Source organism: Struthio camelus, chromosome 22 (genome assembly GCF_040807025.1).
Source record: "Struthio camelus isolate bStrCam1 chromosome 22, bStrCam1.hap1, whole genome shotgun sequence".
Taxonomy (NCBI): Eukaryota; Metazoa; Chordata; class Aves; order Struthioniformes; family Struthionidae; genus Struthio; species Struthio camelus.
In genome coordinates this window covers 10,420,125-10,438,669 of record NC_090963.1, presented here as the reverse complement: position 1 = coordinate 10,438,669, position 18,545 = coordinate 10,420,125, and positions in this window count along the sequence as shown.

The following is an 18,545-nucleotide window of genomic DNA, read 5'->3' as shown; positions in this document are numbered from 1 at the left end:
GGCCGGTCCCAGTGCCTTTCGGGGCGGCCGGGCAGCCTCTCAGTGCCTTTCGGGGAGGCTGGGCCGGCTCCGAGTGCCTTTCGGGGCGGCCGGGCAGGCTCCGAGTGCCTTTGTGGGCGGCCGGGGAGGCTCCGAGTGCCTTTCGGGGCGGCTGGCGAGGCTCCGAGTGCCTTTTAGGGCAGCCGGGCCGCCTCCGAGTGCCTTTCGGGGAGGCCGGTCTGCCTCCGAGTGCCTTTCGGGGAGGCCGGGTCACCTTTGAGTGCCTTTCGGGGCGGCCGGCGAGGCTCCGAGTGCCTTTCGGGGTGGCCGGGCCACCTACGAGTGCCTTTCAGGGAGGCTGGTGAGTCTCCGAGTGCCTTTCGGGGAGGCCGTGGAGGCTCCGAGTGCCTTTCGGGGCGGCCGGGACGGCTTCGAGCGCCTTTTGGGGCGGCCGGGGAGGCTCCGAGTGCCTTTGTGGGCGGCCGGGGAGGCTCCGAGTGCCTTTCGGGGTGGCCGGGCCACCTACGAGTGCCTTTCAGGGAGGCCGGTGAGTCTCCGAGTGCCTTTCGGGGAGGCCGTGGAGGCTCCGAGTGCCTTTCGGGGCGGCCGGGACGGCTTCGAGCGCCTTTTGGGGCGGCCGGGGAGGCTCCGAGTGCCTTTGTGGGCGGCCGGGGAGGCTCCGAGTGCCTTTCGGAGCGGCCGGGGGGGCTCCGAGTCCCTTTCAGGGCGGTCGCACTGCCTCCAAGTGCCTTTTGGGGCGGCCGGGGAGGCTCCGAGTTCCTTTGTGGGCGGCCGGGGAGGCTCCGAGTGCCTTTTGGGGCGACCGGGGAGGCTACGAGTGCCTTTTGGGGCAGCCGGGCTGCCTCCGAGTGCCTTTCTGGGCGCCCGGGCCGCCTCCGAGTGCCTTTTGGGGCAGCCGGGGAGGCTCCGAGTGCCTTTCGGGGCAGCCGGACCGGCTCCGAGTGCCTTTCGGGGTGGCCGGGCCGCCTACGAGTGCCTTTCAGGGAGGCTGGTGAGTCTCCGAGTGCCTTTGTGGGTGGCCGGTGAGGCTCCGAGTGCCTTTTGGGGCGGCCGGGGAGGCTCCGAGTGCCTTTTGGGGCGACCGGGGAGGCTACGAGTGCCTTTTGGGGCAGCCGGGCTGCCTCCGAGTGCCTTTCGGGGTGGCCGGTCCGCCTCTGAGTGCCTTTTGGAGCGTCCGGGGAGGCTCCGAATGCCTTTTGGGGCAGCCGGCGAGGCTCCGAGTGCCTTTCGGTGCGGCCCGGGAGGCTCCGAGTGCCTTTCGGGACTGCCGGGCCGGCTGCGAGTGCCTTTCGGAGTGTCCGGGGAGGCTCCGAGTGCCTTTTGGGGAGGCCGGGGAGGCTCCGAGTGCCTTTCGGGGCGGCCGGGCCGCCTCCGAGTGCCTTTTGGGGCAGCCGGTGAGGCTCCGAGTGCCTTTCGGGGCAGCCGGGGAGGCTCCGAGTGCCTTTCGGGGTGTCCGGGCCGCCTCCGAGTGCCTTTGTGGGCGGCTGGGGAGGCTCTGAGTGCCTTTCGGGGCGGCCGGGTCGCCTCCGAGTGCCTTTCGCGTCGTCCGGGGAGGCTCCGAGTGCCTTTTGGGGCGGCCGGGCAGTCTCTGAGTGCATTTCGGGGCGGTCGGGGGGCCTCCGAGTGCCTTTTGGGGCGGCCGGGGAGGCTCCGAGTGCCTTTCGGGGGAGCCGGGTCTCCTACGAGTGCCTTTCGGGAAGGCCGGGTCGCCTCCGAGTGCCTTTCGGGGCGGCCAGGGAGGCTCCGAGTGCCTTTCGGGGTGGCCGGGCCGCCTCCGAATGCCTTTCGGGAAGGCCGGGTCGCCTCCGAGTGCCTTTCGGGGAGGCCGGGTCGCCTACGAGTGCCTTTTGGAGCGGCTGGGCTGCCTCCAAGTGCCTTTCGGGTCGTCCGGGGAGGCTCCGAGTGCCTTTCGGGGCGTCTGGGCCGGTCCCAGTGCCTTTCGGGGCGGCCGGGCAGCCTCTCAGTGCCTTTGGGGGTGGTCGGGCAGGCTCCGAGTGCCTTTCGGGGCAGCCGTTCCCCCTCCGAGTGCCTTTCGGGGCGTCTGGGCCGGTCCCAGTGCCTTTCGGGGCGGCCGGGCAGCCTCTCAGTGCCTTTCGGGGAGGCTGGGCCGGCTCCGAGTGCCTTTCGAGGCGGCCGGGCAGGCTCCGAGTGCCTTTGTGGGCGGCCGGGGAGGCTCCGAGTGCCTTTCGGGGCGGCTGGCGAGGCTCCGAGTGCCTTTTAGGGCAGCCGGGCCGCCTCCGAGTGCCTTTCGGGGAGGCCGGGCAGTCTCTGAGTGCATTTCGGGGCGGTCGGGGGGCCTCCGAGTGCCTTTCGGGGCGGCCGGGGAGGCTCCGAGTGCCTTTCGGGGGAGCCGGGTCTCCTACGAGTGCCTTTTGGAGCGGCTGGGCTGCCTCCAAGTGCCTTTCGGGTCGTCCGGGGAGGCTCCGAGTGCCTTTCGGGGCGGTCGGGGAGGCTCTGAGTGCCTTTCGGGAAGGCCGGGGAGGCTCCGAGTGCCTTTCGGGGCAGCCTGGGAGGCCCCGAGTGCCTTTCGGGGAGACCGTTCCCCCTCCGAGTGCCTTTCGGGGCGTCTGGGCCGGTCCCAGTGCCTTTCGGGGCGGCCGGGCAGCCTCTCAGTGCCTTTGGGGGTGGTCGGGCAGGCTCCGAGTGCCTTTCGGGGCAGCCGTTCCCCCTCCGAGTGCCTTTCGGGGCGTCTGGGCCGGTCCCAGTGCCTTTCGGGGCGGCCGGGCAGCCTCTCAGTGCCTTTCGGGGAGGCTGGGCCGGCTCCGAGTGCCTTTCGAGGCGGCCGGGCAGGCTCCGAGTGCCTTTGTGGGCGGCCGGGGAGGCTCCGAGTGCCTTTCGGGGCGGCTGGCGAGGCTCCGAGTGCCTTTTAGGGCAGCCGGGCCGCCTCCGAGTGCCTTTCGGGGAGGCCGGTCTGCCTCCGAGTGCCTTTCGGGGAGGCCGGGTCACCTTTGAGTGCCTTTCGGGGCGGCCGGCGAGGCTCCGAGTGCCTTTCGGGGTGGCCGGGCCGCCTACGAGTGCCTTTCAGGGAGGCTGGTGAGTCTCCGAGTGCCTTTCGGGGAGGCCGTGGAGGCTCCGAGTGCCTTTCGGGGCGGCCGGGACGGCTTCGAGCGCCTTTTGGGGCGGCCGGGGAGGCTCCGAGTGCCTTTGTGGGCGGCCGGGGAGGCTCCGAGTGCCTTTCGGGGTGGCCGGGCCACCTACGAGTGCCTTTCAGGGAGGCCGGTGAGTCTCCGAGTGCCTTTCGGGGAGGCCGTGGAGGCTCCGAGTGCCTTTCGGGGCGGCCGGGACGGCTTCGAGCGCCTTTTGGGGCGGCCGGGGAGGCTCCGAGTGCCTTTGTGGGCGGCCGGGGAGGCTCCGAGTGCCTTTCGGAGCGGCCGGGGGGGCTCCGAGTCCCTTTCAGGGCGGTCGCACTGCCTCCAAGTGCCTTTTGGGGCGGCCGGGGAGGCTCCGAGTTCCTTTGTGGGCGGCCGGGGAGGCTCCGAGTGCCTTTTGGGGCGACCGGGGAGGCTACGAGTGCCTTTTGGGGCAGCCGGGCTGCCTCCGAGTGCCTTTCGGGGCGCCCGGGCCGCCTCCGAGTGCCTTTTGGGGCAGCCGGGGAGGCTCCGAGTGCCTTTCGGGGCAGCCGGACCGGCTCCGAGTGCCTTTCGGGGTGGCCGGGCCGCCTACGAGTGCCTTTCAGGGAGGCTGGTGAGTCTCCGAGTGCCTTTGTGGGTGGCCGGTGAGGCTCCGAGTGCCTTTTGGGGCGGCCGGGGAGGCTCCGAGTGCCTTTTGGGGCGACCGGGGAGGCTACGAGTGCCTTTTGGGGCAGCCGGGCTGCCTCCGAGTGCCTTTCGGGGTGGCTGGTCCGCCTCTGAGTGCCTTTTGGAGCATCCGGGGAGGCTCCGAATGCCTTTTGGGGCAGCCGGCGAGGCTCCGAGTGCCTTTCGGTGCGGCCCGGGAGGCTCCGAGTGCCTTTCGGGACTGCCGGGCCGGCTGCGAGTGCCTTTCGGAGTGTCCGGGGAGGCTCCGAGTGCCTTTTGGGGAGGCCGGGGAGGCTCCGAGTGCCTTTCGGGGCAGCCGGGGAGGCTCCGAGTGCCTTTCGGGGTGTCCGGGCCGCCTCCGAGTGCCTTTGTGGGCGGCTGGGGAGGCTCTGAGTGCCTTTCGGGGCGGCCGGGTCGCCTCCAAGTGCCTTTCGCGTCGTCCGGGGAGGCTCCGAGTGCCTTTCGGGGCGGCCGGGCAGTCTCTGAGTGCATTTCGGGGCGGTCGGGGGGCCTCCGAGTGCCTTTTGGGGCGGCCGGGGAGGCTCCGAGTGCCTTTCGGGGGAGCCGGGTCTCCTACGAGTGCCTTTCGGGAAGGCCGGGTCGCCTCCGAGTGCCTTTCGGGGCGGCCGGGGAGGCTCCGAGTGCCTTTCGGGGTGGCCGGGCCGCCTCCGAATGCCTTTCGGGAAGGCCGGGTCGCCTCCGAGTGCCTTTCGGGGAGGCCGGGTCGCCTACCAGTGCCTTTTGGAGCGGCTGGGCTGCCTCCAAGTGCCTTTCGGGTCGTCCGGGGAGGCTCCGAGTGCCTTTCGGGGCGGTCGGGGAGGCTCTGAGTGCCTTTCGGGAAGGCCGGGGAGGCTCCGAGTGCCTTTCGGGGCAGCCTGGGAGGCTCCGAGTGCCTGTCGGGGCGTCCGGGTAGGCTCCGAGTGCCTTTGTGGGCGGCCGGGTCGCCTACGAGTGCCTTTCGGGGTGGCCGGGGAGGCTCCGAGTGCCTTTCGGGGCGTCCGGGGAGGCTCCGAGTGCCTTTTGGGGGGGCCGGGGAGGCTCCAAGTGCCTTTCGGGGTGGCCGGGCAGGCTCCGAGTGCCTTTGGGGGCGGCCGGGGAGGCTCCCAGTGCCTTTCGGGGTGTCCGGGCATGCTCCGAGTGCCTTTCGGGGCTGCCGATCCTCCTCCGAGTGCCTTTCGGGGGGGCCGGGTCACCTATGAGTGCCTTTCGGCCGAGCCGGGCCGCCTCTGAGTGCCTTTCGGGGTTGCCGGTGAGGCGCTGAGTGCCTTTCGGGGCGGCCTGGGAGGCTCCGAGTGCCTTTCGGGGCATCCGGGGAGGCTGTGAGTGCCTTTCGGGATGGCCGGGCCGCCTCTGAGGGCCTTTCGGGGTGACCGGGGAGGCTCCGAGTGCCTTTCGGGGCGTCCGGTGAGGCTCCGAGTGCCTTTCGGGGCGGCCTGGGAGGCTCCGAGTGCCTTTCGGGGTATCCGGGGAGGCTGTGAGTGCCTTTCGGGATGGCCGGGCCGCCTCCGAGTGCCTTTCGGGGGGACCGGGGAGGCTCCCAGTGCCTTTCGGGGTGTCCGGGCATGCTCCGAGTGCCTTTCGGGGCTGCCGATCCTCCTCCGAGTGCCTTTTGGGGGGGCCGGGTCACCTATGAGTGCCTTTCGGCGGATCCAGGCTGCCTCTGAGTGCCTTTCGGGGGGACCGGGCAGGCTCCGAGTGCCTTTCGGGGTTGACGGTGAGGCTCCGAGTGCCTTTCGGGGCGGCCTGGGAGGCTCCGAGTGCCTTTGGGGGCGGCCGGGGAGGCTCCGAGTGCGTTTCGGGGTGTCCGGGCCGCCTCCAAGTGCCTTTTGGGGTGGCCGTGCAGGCTCCGAGTGCCTTTGGGGGCAGCCGTTCCCCCTCCGAGTGCCTTTCAGGGCGGCTGGGCCGGTCCCACTGCCTTTTGGGGCGGCCGGGCCGGCTCTGTGTGCCTTTCGGGGAGGCCGGGGAGCCTACGAGTGCCTTTCAGGGAGGCCGGGTCGCCTCCGAGTGCCTTTCGGGACAGCCGGGGAGGTCCGAGTGCCTTTCGGGGCAGTTGGGGAGGCTCCGAGTGCCTTTCGGGGAGGCCGGGGAGGCTCCGAGTGCCTTTCGGGGCGGCCGGGCCGGCTCCGAGTGCCTTTGGGGGCCGCCGGGGCCGCCTCCGAGTGCCTTTCGGGGCAGCCTGGGAGGCTCCGAGTGCCTTTCGGGGCGGCCGGTTAGGTTCCGAGTGCCTTTCGGGGCAGCCGTTCCCCCTCCGAGTGCCTTTCGGGGCGGCTGGGCCGGTCCCAGTGCCTTTCGGGGCGGCCGGGCCGGCTCTGTGTGCCTTTCGGGTTGGCCGGGGAGCCTCCGAGTGCCTTTCAGGGAGGCCGGGTCGCCTCCGAGTGCCTTTTGGGGCGGCCGGGGAGGCTCCGAGTGCCTTTCGGGGAGGCCGGGGAGGCTCCGAGTGCCTTTCGTGGCAGCTGGGGAGGCTCCGAGTGCCTTTGTGGGCGGCCGGGCCGGCTCCGAGTGCCTTTCGGAGTGGCCAGGGAGGCTCCGGGTGCCTTTCGGGGAGACTGTTCCCCCTCCGAGTGCCTTTCGGGGCAGCCGGACCGCCTCCAAGTGCCTTTGGGGGCGCCCGGGGAGGCTCTGAGTGCCTTTTGGGGCAGCCGGGAAGCCTCCGAGTCCCTTTCAGGGCGGTCGCGCTGCCTCCGAGTGCCTTTTGGGGCATCCGAGGAGGCTACGAGTGCCTTTGTGGGCAGCCGGGTAGGCTCCCAGTGCCTTTTTGGTGCGGCTGGCGAGGCTCCGAGTGCCTTTCGGGGCGGCCGGGGAGGCTCCGAGTGCCTTTGTGGGCGGCCGGGCAGGCTCCGAGTACCTTTTGGGGTGGCCGGGGAGGCTCCGAGTGCCTTTCGGGGCGGCCAGGGAGGCTCCAACTGCTTTTCGGGGAGGCCGGGATGCCTCCGAGTGCCTTTTGGAGTGGCCGGGCCGCCTCCGAGTGCCTTTCGGGGCGGCCGGCGAGGCTCCGAGTGCCTTTCGGGGCATCCGTTCCCCCTCTGAGTGCCTTTCGGGGCGACTGGGCCGGACCCACTGCCTTTCGGGGCGGCCGGACCGGCTCTGTGTGCCTTTCGGGGAGGCCGGGGAGGCTCCGAGTGCCTTTCAGGGAGACCGGGTCGCCTCCGAGTGCCTTTCGGGACGGCCGTGGAGGCTCCGAGTGCCTTTCGGCGAGGCCAGGAAGGCTCCGAGTGCCTTTCGGGGCAGCCGGCGAGGCTCTGACTGCCTTTTGGGGCGGCCGGGCCGGCTCCCAGTGCCTTTGTGGGCGGCCGGGAAGGCTCCGAGTGCCTTTCGGGGCAGCCGGGCCGCCTCCGAGTGCCTTTGGGGGTCGCCGGTGAGGCTCCGAGTGGCTTTCGGGGCGGCCTGGCCGGCTCCGAGTGCCTTTCGGGGCGGCCGGTCGCCTCCGAGTGCCTTTCGGGGCGGCCGGATAGCCTCCGAGTGCCTTTCGGGGCGTCCGGGGAGGCTCCAAGTGCCTTTCGGGGTGGCCGGGCAGGCTCCGAGTGCCTTTGGGGGCGGCCGGGGAGGCTCCGAGTGCCTTTCGGGGGGGCCTGGGCGGCTCCGAGTGCCTTTCGGGGAGGTCGGGGAGGCTCCGAGTGCCTTTGGGGGCGGCCGGGGAGGCTCCCAGTGCCTTTCGGGGTGTCCGGGCATGCTCCGAGTGCCTTTCGGGGCTGCCGATCCTCCTCCGAGTGCCTTTCGGGGGGGCCGGGTCACCTATGAGTGCCTTTCGGCCGAGCCGGGCCGCCTCTGAGTGCCTTTCGGGGTTGCCGGTGAGGCGCTGAGTGCCTTTCGGGGCGGCCTGGGAGGCTCCGAGTGCCTTTCGGGGCATCCGGGGAGGCTGTGAGTGCCTTTCGGGATGGCCGGGCCGCCTCCGAGTGCCTTTCGGGGGGTGACCGGGGAGGCTCCGAGTGCCTTTCGGGGTGGCCGGAGAGGCTCCGACTGCCTTTTGGGGCAGCCGAGCCGCCTGCTAGTGCCTTTCGGGGGGGCCGGGTCACCTATGAGTGCCTTTCGGCGGATCCAGGCTGCCTCTGAGTGCCTTTCGGGGGGACCGGGCAGGCTCCGAGTGCCTTTCGGGGTTGACGGTGAGGCTCCGAGTGCCTTTCGGGGCGGCCTGGGAGGCTCCGAGTGCCTTTGGGGGCGGCCGGGGAGGCTCCGAGTGCGTTTCGGGGTGTCCGGGCCGCCTCCAAGTGCCTTTTGGGGTGGCCGTGCAGGCTCCGAGTGCCTTTGGGGGCGGCCGGGCCGCCTCCGAGTGCCTTTCGGGGCGGCTGGGGAGGCTCCGAGTGCCTTTTGGGGTGGCTGGGCTGCCTCCAAGTGCCTTTGTGGGCGGCCGAGTCGCCTACGAGTGCCTTTCGGGTCGGCCGGGGAGGCTTCGAGTGCCTTTCGGGGTGGCCGGGCCGCCTACGAGTGCCTTTCAGGGCAGTCGGGGAGGGTCCGAGTGCCTTTGTGGGCAGCCGGTGAGGCTCCGAGTGCCTTTGTGGGCAGCCGGGGAGGCTCCGAGTGCCTTTCGGGGCGGCCGGGGAGGCTCCGAGTGCCTTTCGGGGCGGCCGGGGAGGCTCCGAGTGACTTTCGGGGAGGCCGGGGAGGTTCCGAGTGCCTTTCGGGGTGGGCGGGCCGCCTCCGAGTGCCTTTCGGGTCGGCCGGTCTGCCTCCGAGTGCCTTTCGGGGCGTCCGTGCAGCCTCCGAGTGCCTTTCAGGTCGTCCGGGGAGGCTCCGAGTGCCTTTCGGGGCAGCCGGCGAGGCTCTGACTGCCTTTGTGGGCGGCCGGTGAGGCTCCGAGTACCTTTCGGGGCGGCCGGGCCGGCTCCGAGTGCCTTTGGGGGCCGCCGGGGCCGCCTCCGAGTGCCTTTCGGGGCAGCCTGGGAGGCTCCGAGTGCCTTTCGGGGCGGCCGGTTAGGTTCCGAGTGCCTTTCGGGGCAGCCGTTCCCCCTCCGAGTGCCTTTCGGGGCGGCTGGGCCGGTCCCAGTGCCTTTCGGAGCGGCCGGGCCGGCTCTGTGTGCCTTTCGGGTTGGCCGGGGAGCCTCCGAGTGCCTTTCAGGGAGACCGGGTCGCCTCCGAGTGCCTTTCGGGACAGCCGGGGAGGTCCGAGTGCCTTTCGGGGCAGTTGGGGAGGCTCCGAGTGCCTTTGTGGGCGGCTGGGCCGGCTCCGAGTGCCTTTCGGAGTGGCCAGGGAGGCTCCGGGTGCCTTTCGGGGAGACTGTTCCCCCTCCGAGTGCCTTTCGGGGCAGCCGGACCGCCTCCAAGTGCCTTTGGGGGCGCCCGGGGAGGCTCTGAGTGCCTTTTGGGGCAGCCGGGAAGCCTCCGAGTCCCTTTCAGGGCGGTCGCGCTGCCTCCGAGTGCCTTTTGGGGCATCCGAGGAGGCTACGAGTGCCTTTGTGGGCGGCCGGGGAGGCTCCCAGTGCCTTTTTGGTGCGGCTGGCGAGGCTCCGAGTGCCTTTCGGGGCGGCCGGGGAGGCTCCGAGTGCCTTTCGGGGCAGCCGGGCCGCCTCCGAGTACCTTTCGGGGTGGCCGGGGAGGCTCCGAGTGCCTTTCGGGGCGGCCAGGGAGGCTCCGAGTGCCTTTTGGGGCGGCCGGGATGCCTCCGAGTGCCTTTTGGAGTGGCCGGGCCGCCTCCGAGTGCCTTTCGGGGCCGCCGTTCCCCTCCGAGTGCCTTTCGGGGCGGCTGGGCCGGTCCCACTGCCTTTCAGGGCGGCCGGGCCGGCTCTGTGTTCCTTTCGGGGCGGCCGGGGAGCCTCCGAGTGCCTTTCAGGGAGACCGGGTCGCCTCCGAGTGCCTTTCGGGACGGCCGTGGAGGCTCCGAGTGCCTTTCGGGGCGGCTGGCGAGGCTCCGAGTGCCTTTCGGGGAGGCCGGTGAGGCTCCGAGTGCTTTTCGGGGCGGCCGGGCTGCCTCCGAGTGCCTTTCGGGGCAGCCGGCGAGGCTCTGACTGCCTTTTGGGGCGGCCGGGCCGGCTCCCAGTGCCTTTGTGGGAAGGCCGGGGAGGCTCCGAGTGCCTTTCGGGGCAGCCGGGCCGCCTCCGAGTGCCTTTGGGGGTCGCCGGTGAGGCTCCGAGTGCCTTTCGGGGCGGCCTGGCCGGCTCCGAGTGCCTTTCGGGGCGGCCGGTCGCCTCCGAGTGCCTTTCGGGGAGGCCGGATAGCCTCCGAGTGCCTTTCGGGGCGGCCGGGGAGGCTCCGAGTGCCTTTCGGGGAGGCCGGTGAGGCTCCGAGTGCCGTTGTGGACGACCGGGGTTGCTCCGAGTGCCTTTCGGGGCGGCCGGGGAGGTTCCGAGTGCCTTTCGGGGCGGCCGGTCGCCTCCGAGTGCCTTTCGGGGCGGTCGGGGAGGCTCGGAGTGCCTTTGGGGGAGGCCGGGCCGCCTCCGAGTGCCTTTCGGGGAGGCTGGGCCGCCTCCGAGTGCCTTTCGGGGCGGCCAGGGAGGCTCCGAGTGCCTTTCGGGGCGGCCGGGCAGGCTCTGAGTGCGTTTTAGGGTGGCCGGGCAGGCTCCGAGTGCCTTTCGGGGCGGCTGGACAGCCTCCGAGTGCCTTTTGGGGCGGCCAGGGAGGCTCCGAGTGCCTTTCAGGGAGGCTGGGCAGTCTTCCAGTGCCTTTTGGGGCGGCCGGGGAGGCTCTGAGTGCCTTTTGGGGCGGCCGGGCAGTCTCTGAGTGCATTTCGGGGCGGCCGGGGAGGCTCCGAGTGACTTTCGGGGAGGCCGGGGAGGTTCCGAGTGCCTTTCGGGGCGGCCGGTCGCCTCCGAGTGCCTTTCGGGGCGGTCGGGGAGGCTCGGAGTGCCTTTCGGGGAGGCCGGGCCGCCTCCGAGTGCCTTTCGGGGAGGCTGGGCCGCCTCCGAGTGCCTTTCGGGGCGGCCAGGGAGGCTCCGAGTGCCTTTCGGGGCGGCCGGGCAGGCTCTGAGTGCATTTTAGGGTGGCCGGGCAGGCTCCGAGTGCCTTTCGGGGCGGCTGGACAGCCTCCGAGTGCCTTTTGGGGCAGCCAGGGAGGCTCCGAGTGCCTTTCAGGGAGGCTGGGCAGTCTTCCAGTGCCTTTCGGGGCGGCCGGGGAGGCTCTGAGTGCCTTTTGGGGCGGCCGGGCAGTCTCTGAGTGCATTTCGGGGCGGTCGGGGGGCCTCCGAGTGCCTTTCGGGGCGGCCGGGGAGGCTCCGAGTGCCTTTCGGGGGGGCCGGGTCTCCTACGAGTGCCTTTCGGGGGGGCCGGGGAGGCTCCGAGTGCCTTTCGGGGCGGCCGGGGAGGCTCTGATTGCCTTTCGGGGTGGCCGGGCCGCCTCCGAATGCCTTTCGGGAAGGCCGGGTCGCCTACGAGTGCCTTTCGTGGAGGCCGGGTCGCCTACGAGTGCCTTTTGGAGCGGCTGGGCTGCCTCCAAGTGCCTTTCGGGTCGTCCGGGGAGGCTCCGAGTGCCTTTCGGGGCGGTCGGGGAGGCTCTGAGTGCCTTTCGGGAAGGCCGGGGAGGCTCCGAGTGCCTTTCGGGGCAGCCTGGGAGTCTCCGAGTGCCTGTCGGGGCGGCCGGGGAGGCTCCGAGTGCCTTTCGGGAAGGCCGGGTCGCCTACGAGTGCCTTTCGGGGTGGCCGGGGAGGCTCTGAGTGCCTTTCGGGGCGTCCGGGGAGGCTCTGAGTGCCTTTCGGGTCGTCCGGGGAGGCTCCGAGTGCCTTTCGGGGTGGCTGGGGAGGCTCCGAGTGCCTTTCGGGGAGGCCTGGCCGGCTCCGAGTGCCTTTCGGGGCGGCCGGGTCGTCTCCGAGTGCTTTTCGCGGTGGCCGGATCCCCTACGAATGCCTTTCGGGGCGTCCGGGGAGGCTCCGAGTGCCTTTCGGGGGGGCCGGGGAGGCTCCGAGTGCCTTTCGGGGAGGCCGGGCCGCCTCCGAGTGCCTTTCGGGGGGACCTGGGCGGCTCCGAGTGTCCTTGGGTACGGCCGGGGAGGCTCCGAGTGCCTTTCGGGGCGGCCGGGGAGGCTCCGAGTGGCTTTCGGGACGGCCGGGGAGGCTCCGAGTGCCTTTCGGGGTGGCCGGGCCGCCTCCGAGTGCCTTTCGGGGCAGCCGATCCTCCTCCGAGTGCCTTTCGGGGGGGCCGGGTCACCTATGAGTGCCTTTTGGCGGAGCCGGGCCGCCTCTGAGTGCCTTTCGGGGTTGCCGTTGAGGCTCCGAGTGCCTTTCGGGGCGGCCTGGGAGGCTCCGAGTGCCTTTCGGGGCATCCGGGGAGGCTGTGAGTGCCTTTCGGGATGGCCGGGCCGCCTCCGAGGGCCTTTCGGGGCGGCCGGGGAGGCTCCGAGTGCCTTTCGGGGCGGCCGGTGAGGCTGTGAGTGCCTTTCGGGGCGGCCGGGCCGCCTCCGAGCGCCTTTCGGGGCAGCCGGGGAGTCTCCGAGTGCCTTTCGGGGCAGCCGGTGAGGCTCCGAGTGCCTTTCGGGGCGACCGGTGAGGCTCCGAGTGCCTTTCGGGGTATCCGGGGAGGCTGTGAGTGCCTTTCGGGGGGACCGGGCCGCCTCTTTGGGCCTTTCGGGGTGACCGGGGAGGCTCCGAGTGCCTTTCGGGGTATCCGGAGAGGCTGTGAGTGCCTTTCGGGGGGACCGGGCCGCCTCCGAGTGCCTTTCGGGGGGTCCGGGGAGGCTCCGATTGCCTTTCGGGGTGGCCGGAGAGGCTCCGAGTGCCTTTCGGGGCAGCCGAGCCGCCTGCTAGTGCCTTTCGGGGGGGCCGGGTCACCTATGAGTGCCTTTCGGCGGATCCGGGCTGCCTCTGAGTGCCTTTCGGGGTTGACGGTGAGGCTCCGAGTGGCTTTCGGGGCAGCCGGGGAGGCTCCGAGTGCCTTTCGGGGTGTCCGGGCCGCCTCCAAGTGCCTTTCGGGGTGGCCGTGCAGGCTCCGAGTGCCTTTGGGGGCGGCCGGGCCGCCTCCGAGTGCCTTTCGGGGCGGCCGGGGAGCCTCCGAGTGCCTTTCAGGGAGACCGGGTCGCCTCCGAGTGCCTTTCGGGACGGCCGTGGAGGCTCCGAGTGCCTTTCGGGGCGGCTGGCGAGGCTCCGAGTGCCTTTCGGGGAGGCCGGTGAGGCTCCGAGTGCTTTTCGGGGCGGCCGGGCTGCCTCCGAGTGCCTTTCGGGGCAGCCGGCGAGGCTCTGACTGCCTTTTGGGGCGGCCGGGCCGGCTCCCAGTGCCTTTGTGGGAAGGCCGGGGAGGCTCCGAGTGCCTTTCGGGGCAGCCGGGCCGCCTCCGAGTGCCTTTGGGGGTCGCCGGTGAGGCTCCGAGTGCCTTTCGGGGCGGCCTGGCCGGCTCCGAGTGCCTTTCGGGGCGGCCGGTCGCCTCCGAGTGCCTTTCGGGGAGGCCGGATAGCCTCCGAGTGCCTTTCGGGGCGGCCGGGGAGGCTCCGAGTGCCTTTCGGGGAGGCCGGTGAGGCTCCGAGTGCCGTTGTGGACGACCGGGGTTGCTCCGAGTGCCTTTCGGGGCGGCCGGGGAGGTTCCGAGTGCCTTTCGGGGCGGCCGGTCGCCTCCGAGTGCCTTTCGGGGCGGTCGGGGAGGCTCGGAGTGCCTTTGGGGGAGGCCGGGCCGCCTCCGAGTGCCTTTCGGGGAGGCTGGGCCGCCTCCGAGTGCCTTTCGGGGCGGCCAGGGAGGCTCCGAGTGCCTTTCGGGGCGGCCGGGCAGGCTCTGAGTGCGTTTTAGGGTGGCCGGGCAGGCTCCGAGTGCCTTTCGGGGCGGCTGGACAGCCTCCGAGTGCCTTTTGGGGCGGCCAGGGAGGCTCCGAGTGCCTTTCAGGGAGGCTGGGCAGTCTTCCAGTGCCTTTTGGGGCGGCCGGGGAGGCTCTGAGTGCCTTTTGGGGCGGCCGGGCAGTCTCTGAGTGCATTTCGGGGCGGCCGGGGAGGCTCCGAGTGACTTTCGGGGCGGCCGGGGAGGTTCCGAGTGCCTTTCGGGGCGGCCGGTCGCCTCCGAGTGCCTTTCGGGGCGGTCGGGGAGGCTCGGAGTGCCTTTGGGGGAGGCCGGGCCGCCTCCGAGTGCCTTTCGGGGAGGCTGGGCCGCCTCCGAGTGCCTTTCGGGGCGGCCAGGGAGGCTCCGAGTGCCTTTCGGGGCGGCCGGGCAGGCTCTGAGTGCGTTTTAGGGTGGCCGGGGTGGCTCCGAGTGCCTTTCGGGGCGGCTGGACAGCCTCCGAGTGCCTTTTGGGGCAGCCAGGGAGGCTCCGAGTGCCTTTCAGGGAGGCTGGGCAGTCTTCCAGTGCCTTTTGGGGCGGCCGGGGAGGCTCTGAGTGCCTTTTGGGGCGGCCGGGCAGTCTCTGAGTGCATTTCGGGGCGGTCGGGGGGCCTCCGAGTGCCTTTCGGGGCGGCCGGGGAGGCTCCGAGTGCCTTTCGGGGGGGCCGGGTCTCCTACGAGTGCCTTTCGGGGGGGCCGGGGAGGCTCCGAGTGCCTTTCGGGGCGGCCGGGGAGGCTTTGAGTGCCTTTCGGGGTGGCCGGGCCGCCTCCGAATGCCTTTCGGGAAGGCCGGGTCGCCTACAAGTGCCTTTCGTGGAGGCCGGGTCGCATACGAGTGCCTTTTGGAGCGGCTGGGCTGCCTCCAAGTGCCTTTCGGGTCGTCCGGGGAGGCTCCGAGTGCCTTTCGGGGCGGTCGGGGAGGCTCTGAGTGCCTTTCGGGAAGGCCGGGGAGGCTCCGAGTGCCTTTCGGGGCAGCCTGGGAGGCTCCGAGTGCCTGTCGGGGCGTCCGGGGAGGCTCCGAGTGCCTTTCGGGAAGGCCGGGTCGCCTACGAGTGCCTTTCGGGGTGGCCGGGGAGGCTCTGAGTGCCTTTCGGGGCGTCCGGGGAGGCTCTGAGTGCCTTTCGGGTCGTCCGGGGAGGCTCCGAGTGCCTTTCGGGGTGGCTGGGGAGGCTCCGAGTGCCTTTCGGGGAGGCCTGGCCGGCTCCGAGTGCCTTTCGGGGCGGCCGGGTCGTCTCCGAGTGCTTTTCGCGGTGGCCGGATCCCCTACGAATGCCTTTCGGGGCGTCCGGGGAGGCTCCGAGTGCCTTTTGGGGGGCCGGGGAGGCTCCGAGTGCCTTTCGGGGAGGCCGGGCCGCCTCCGAGTGCCTTTCGGGGGGACCTGGGCGGCTCCGAGTGTCCTTGGGTACGGCCGGGGAGGCTCCGAGTGCCTTTCGGGGAGGCTGGGGAGGCTCCCAGTGCCTTTCGGGGTGTCCGGGCATGCTCCGAGTGCCTTTCGGGGCAGCCGATCCTCCTCCGAGTGCCTTTGGGGGTCGCCGGTGAGGCTCCGAGTGCCTTTCGGGGCGGCCTGGCCGGTTCCGAGTGCCTTTCGGGGCGGCCGGTCGCCTCCGAGTGCCTTTCGGGGCGGCCGGATAGCCTTCGAGTGCCTTTCGGGGCGGCCGGGGAGGCTCCGAGTGCCTTTCGGGGAGGCCGGTGAGGCTCCGAGTGCCGTTGTGGACAACCGGGGAGGCTCCGAGTGCCTTTCGGGGCGGCCAGGGAGGCTCCGAGTGCCTTTCGGGGGGGCCGGGGAGGTTCCGAGTGCCTTTCGGGGCGGCCGGTCGCCTCCGAGTGCCTTTCGGGGCGTCCGGGGAGGCTCGGAGTGCCTTTGGGGGAGGCCGGGCCGCCTCCGAGTGCCTTTCGGGGAGGCTGGGCCGCCTCCGAGTGCCTTTCGGGGCGGCCAGGGAGGCTCCGAGTGCCTTTCGGGGCGGCCGGGCAGGCTCTGAGTGCGTTTTAGGGTGGCCGGGCAGGCTCCGAGTGCCTTTCGGGGCGGCCGGACAGCCTCCGAGTGCCTATTGGGGCGGCCAGGGAGGCTCCGAGTGCCTTTCAGGGAGGCCGGGCAGTCTCCCAGTGCCTTTTGGGGCAGCCGGGGAGGCTCTGAGTGCCTTTTGGGGCAGCCGGGGAGGCTCTGAGTGCCTTTCGGGGCGTCCGGGGAGGCTCTGAGTGCCTTTCGGGTCGTCCGGGTCGCCTACGAGTGCCTTTCGGGGTGGCCGGGGAGGCTCTGAGTGCCTTTCGGGGCGTCCGGGGAGGCTCTGAGTGCCTTTCGGGGCAGCCGGGGAGGCTCCGAGTGCCTTTCGGGGTGGCTGGGGAGGCTCCGAGTGCCTTTCGGGGAGGCCTGGCCGGCTCCGAGTGCCTTTCGGGGCGGCCGGGTCGTCTCCGAGTGCTTTTCGCGGTGGCCGGATCCCCTACGAATGCCTTTCGGGGCGTCCGGGGAGGCTCCGAGTGCCTTTCGGGGGGGCCGGGGAGGCTCCGAGTGCCTTTCGGGGAGGCCGGGCCGCCTCCGAGTGCCTTTCGGGGGGACCTGGGCGGCTCCGAGTGTCCTTGGGTACGGCCGGGGAGGCTCCGAGTGCCTTTCGGGGCGGCCGGGGAGGCTCCCAGTGCCTTTCGGGGTGTCCGGGCATGCTCCGAGTGCCTTTCGGGGCAGCCGATCCTCCTCCGAGTGCCTTTCGGGGGGGCCGGGTCACCTATGAGTGCCTTTTGGCGGAGCCGGGCCGCCTCTGAGTGCCTTTCGGGGTTGCCGTTGAGGCTCCGAGTGCCTTTCGGGGCGGCCTGGGAGGCTCCGAGTGCCTTTCGGGGCATCCGGGGAGGCTGTGAGTGCCTTTCGGGATGGCCGGGCCGCCTCCGAGGGCCTTTCGGGGCGGCCGGGGAGGCTCCGAGTGCCTTTCGGGGCGGCCGGTGAGGCTGTGAGTGCCTTTCGGGGCAGCCGGGGAGTCTCCGAGTGCCTTTCGGGGCAGCCGGTGAGGCTCCGAGTGCCTTTCGGGGCGACCGGTGAGGCTCCGAGTGCCTTTCGGGGTATCCGGGGAGGCTGTGAGTGCCTTTCGGGGGGACCGGGCCGCCTCTTTGGGCCTTTCGGGGTGACCGGGGAGGCTCCGAGTGCCTTTCGGGGTATCCGGAGAGGCTGTGAGTGCCTTTCGGGGGGACCGGGCCGCCTCCGAGTGCCTTTCGGGGGGTCCGGGGAGGCTCCGATTGCCTTTCGGGGTGGCCGGAGAGGCTCCGACTGCCTTTCGGGGCAGCCGAGCCGCCTGCTAGTGCCTTTCGGGGGGGCCGGGTCACCTATGAGTGCCTTTCGGCGGATCCGGGCTGCCTCTGAGTGCCTTTCGGGGTTGACGGTGAGGCTCCGAGTGGCTTTCGGGGCAGCCGGGGAGGCTCCGAGTGCCTTTCGGGGTGTCCGGGCCGCCTCCAAGTGCCTTTCGGGGTGGCCGTGCAGGCTCCGAGTGCCTTTGGGGGCGGCCGGGCCGCCTCCAAGTGCCTTTCGGGGCGGCTGGGAGGCTCTGAGTGCCTTTCGGGGCGGCCGGGTCGCCTACGAGTGCCTTTGGGGGCGGCCGGGGAGGCTCCGAGTGCCTTTCGGGAAGGCCGGGGAGGGTCCGAGTGCCTTTCGGGGTGGCCGGGCCGCCTCCGAGTGCCTTTCGGGGCAGCTGGGGAGGCTCCGAGTGCCTTTGTGGGCGGCCGGGGAGGCTCCGAATGCCTTTGTGGGCGGCCGAGGCGTCTCCGAGTGCCTTTCGGGGTGGCCTGGGAGGCTCTGAGGGCCTTTCGGGGCATCCGGGGAGGCTGTGAGTGCCTTTCCGGATGGCCGGGGAGGCTCCGAGGGCCTTTCGGGGTGACCGGGGAGGCTTTGAGTGCCTTTCGGGGCGGCCGGGCCGCCTCCGAGTACCTTTTGGGGCAGCCGGTTAGGCTCCGAGTGCCTTTGGGGGCGGCCGGGGAGGCTCCGAGTGCCTTTCGGGGCGGCCGGTGAGGCTCCGAGTGCCTTTTGGGGCAGCCGGGGAGGCTCCAAGTGCCTTTCGGGGCGGCCGGGGAGGCTCCGAGTGCCTTTCGGGGTAGCCGGCGAGGCTCCTAGTGCCTTTTCGGGCAGCCGGGGAGGCTCCAAGTGCCTTTCGGGGCGGCCGGGAAGGCTCCGAGTGCCTTTCGGGGTGGCCGGGTCACCTACGAGTGCCTTTCGGGGCGGCCGGGGAGGCTCCGAGTGCCTTTCGGGGGAGCCTGGGAGGCTCTGAGTGCCTTTTGGGGCGGCCGGGGAGGCTCCGAGTGCCTTTCGGGGTGGCTGGGGAGGCTCCGAGTGCCTTTCGGGGTGGCCGGGGAGGCTCCGAGTGCCTTTCGGGGTGGCCGGGCCGCCTACGAGTGCCTTTCAGGGCAGTCGGGGAGGGTCCGAGTGCCTTTGTGGGCAGCCGGTTAGGCTCCGAGTGCCTTTGTGGGCAGCCGGGGAGGCTCCGAGTATCTTTGTGGGCAGCTGGTGAGGCTCCGAGTGCCTTTCGGGGTGGCCGGGGAGGCTCCGAGTGCCTTTCGGGGAGGCCGGGGAGGCTCCGAGTGCCTTTCGGGGCGGGCGGGCCGCCTCCGAGTGCCTTTCGGGTCGGCCGGTCTGCCTCCGAGTGCCTTTCGGGGCGGCTGGTCCGCCTCTGAGTGCCTTTTGGGGCGGCCAGGCCACCTCCGAGTGCCTTTCGGGGCGCCCGGGGAGGCTCCGAGTGCTTTTCGGGGCGTTCGAGGAGGCTCCGAGTGCCTTTTGGGGAGGCCGGGCCACCTCCGAGTGCCTTTCGGGGCGGCCAGGGAGGCTCCAAGTGCCTTTCGGGGAGGCCGGAATGCCTCCGAGTGCCTTTAGGGGCGTCTGGGCCGGCTCCGAGTGCCTTTCGGGGCGGCCAGTTAGGCTCCGAGTGCCTTTCGGGGCAGCCGTTCCCCCTCCGAGTGCCTTTCAGGGCGGCTGGGCCGGTCCCACTGCCTTTTGGGGCAGCCGGGCCGGCTCTGTGTGCCTTTCGGGGAGGCCGGGGAGCCTACGAGTGCCTTTCAGGGAGGCCGGGTCGCCTCCGAGTGCCTTTCGGGACAGCCGGGGAGGCTCCGAGTGCCTTTCGGGGCAGTTGGGGAGGCTCCGAGTGCCTTTCGGGGAGGCCGGGGAGGCTCCGAGTGCCTTTCGGG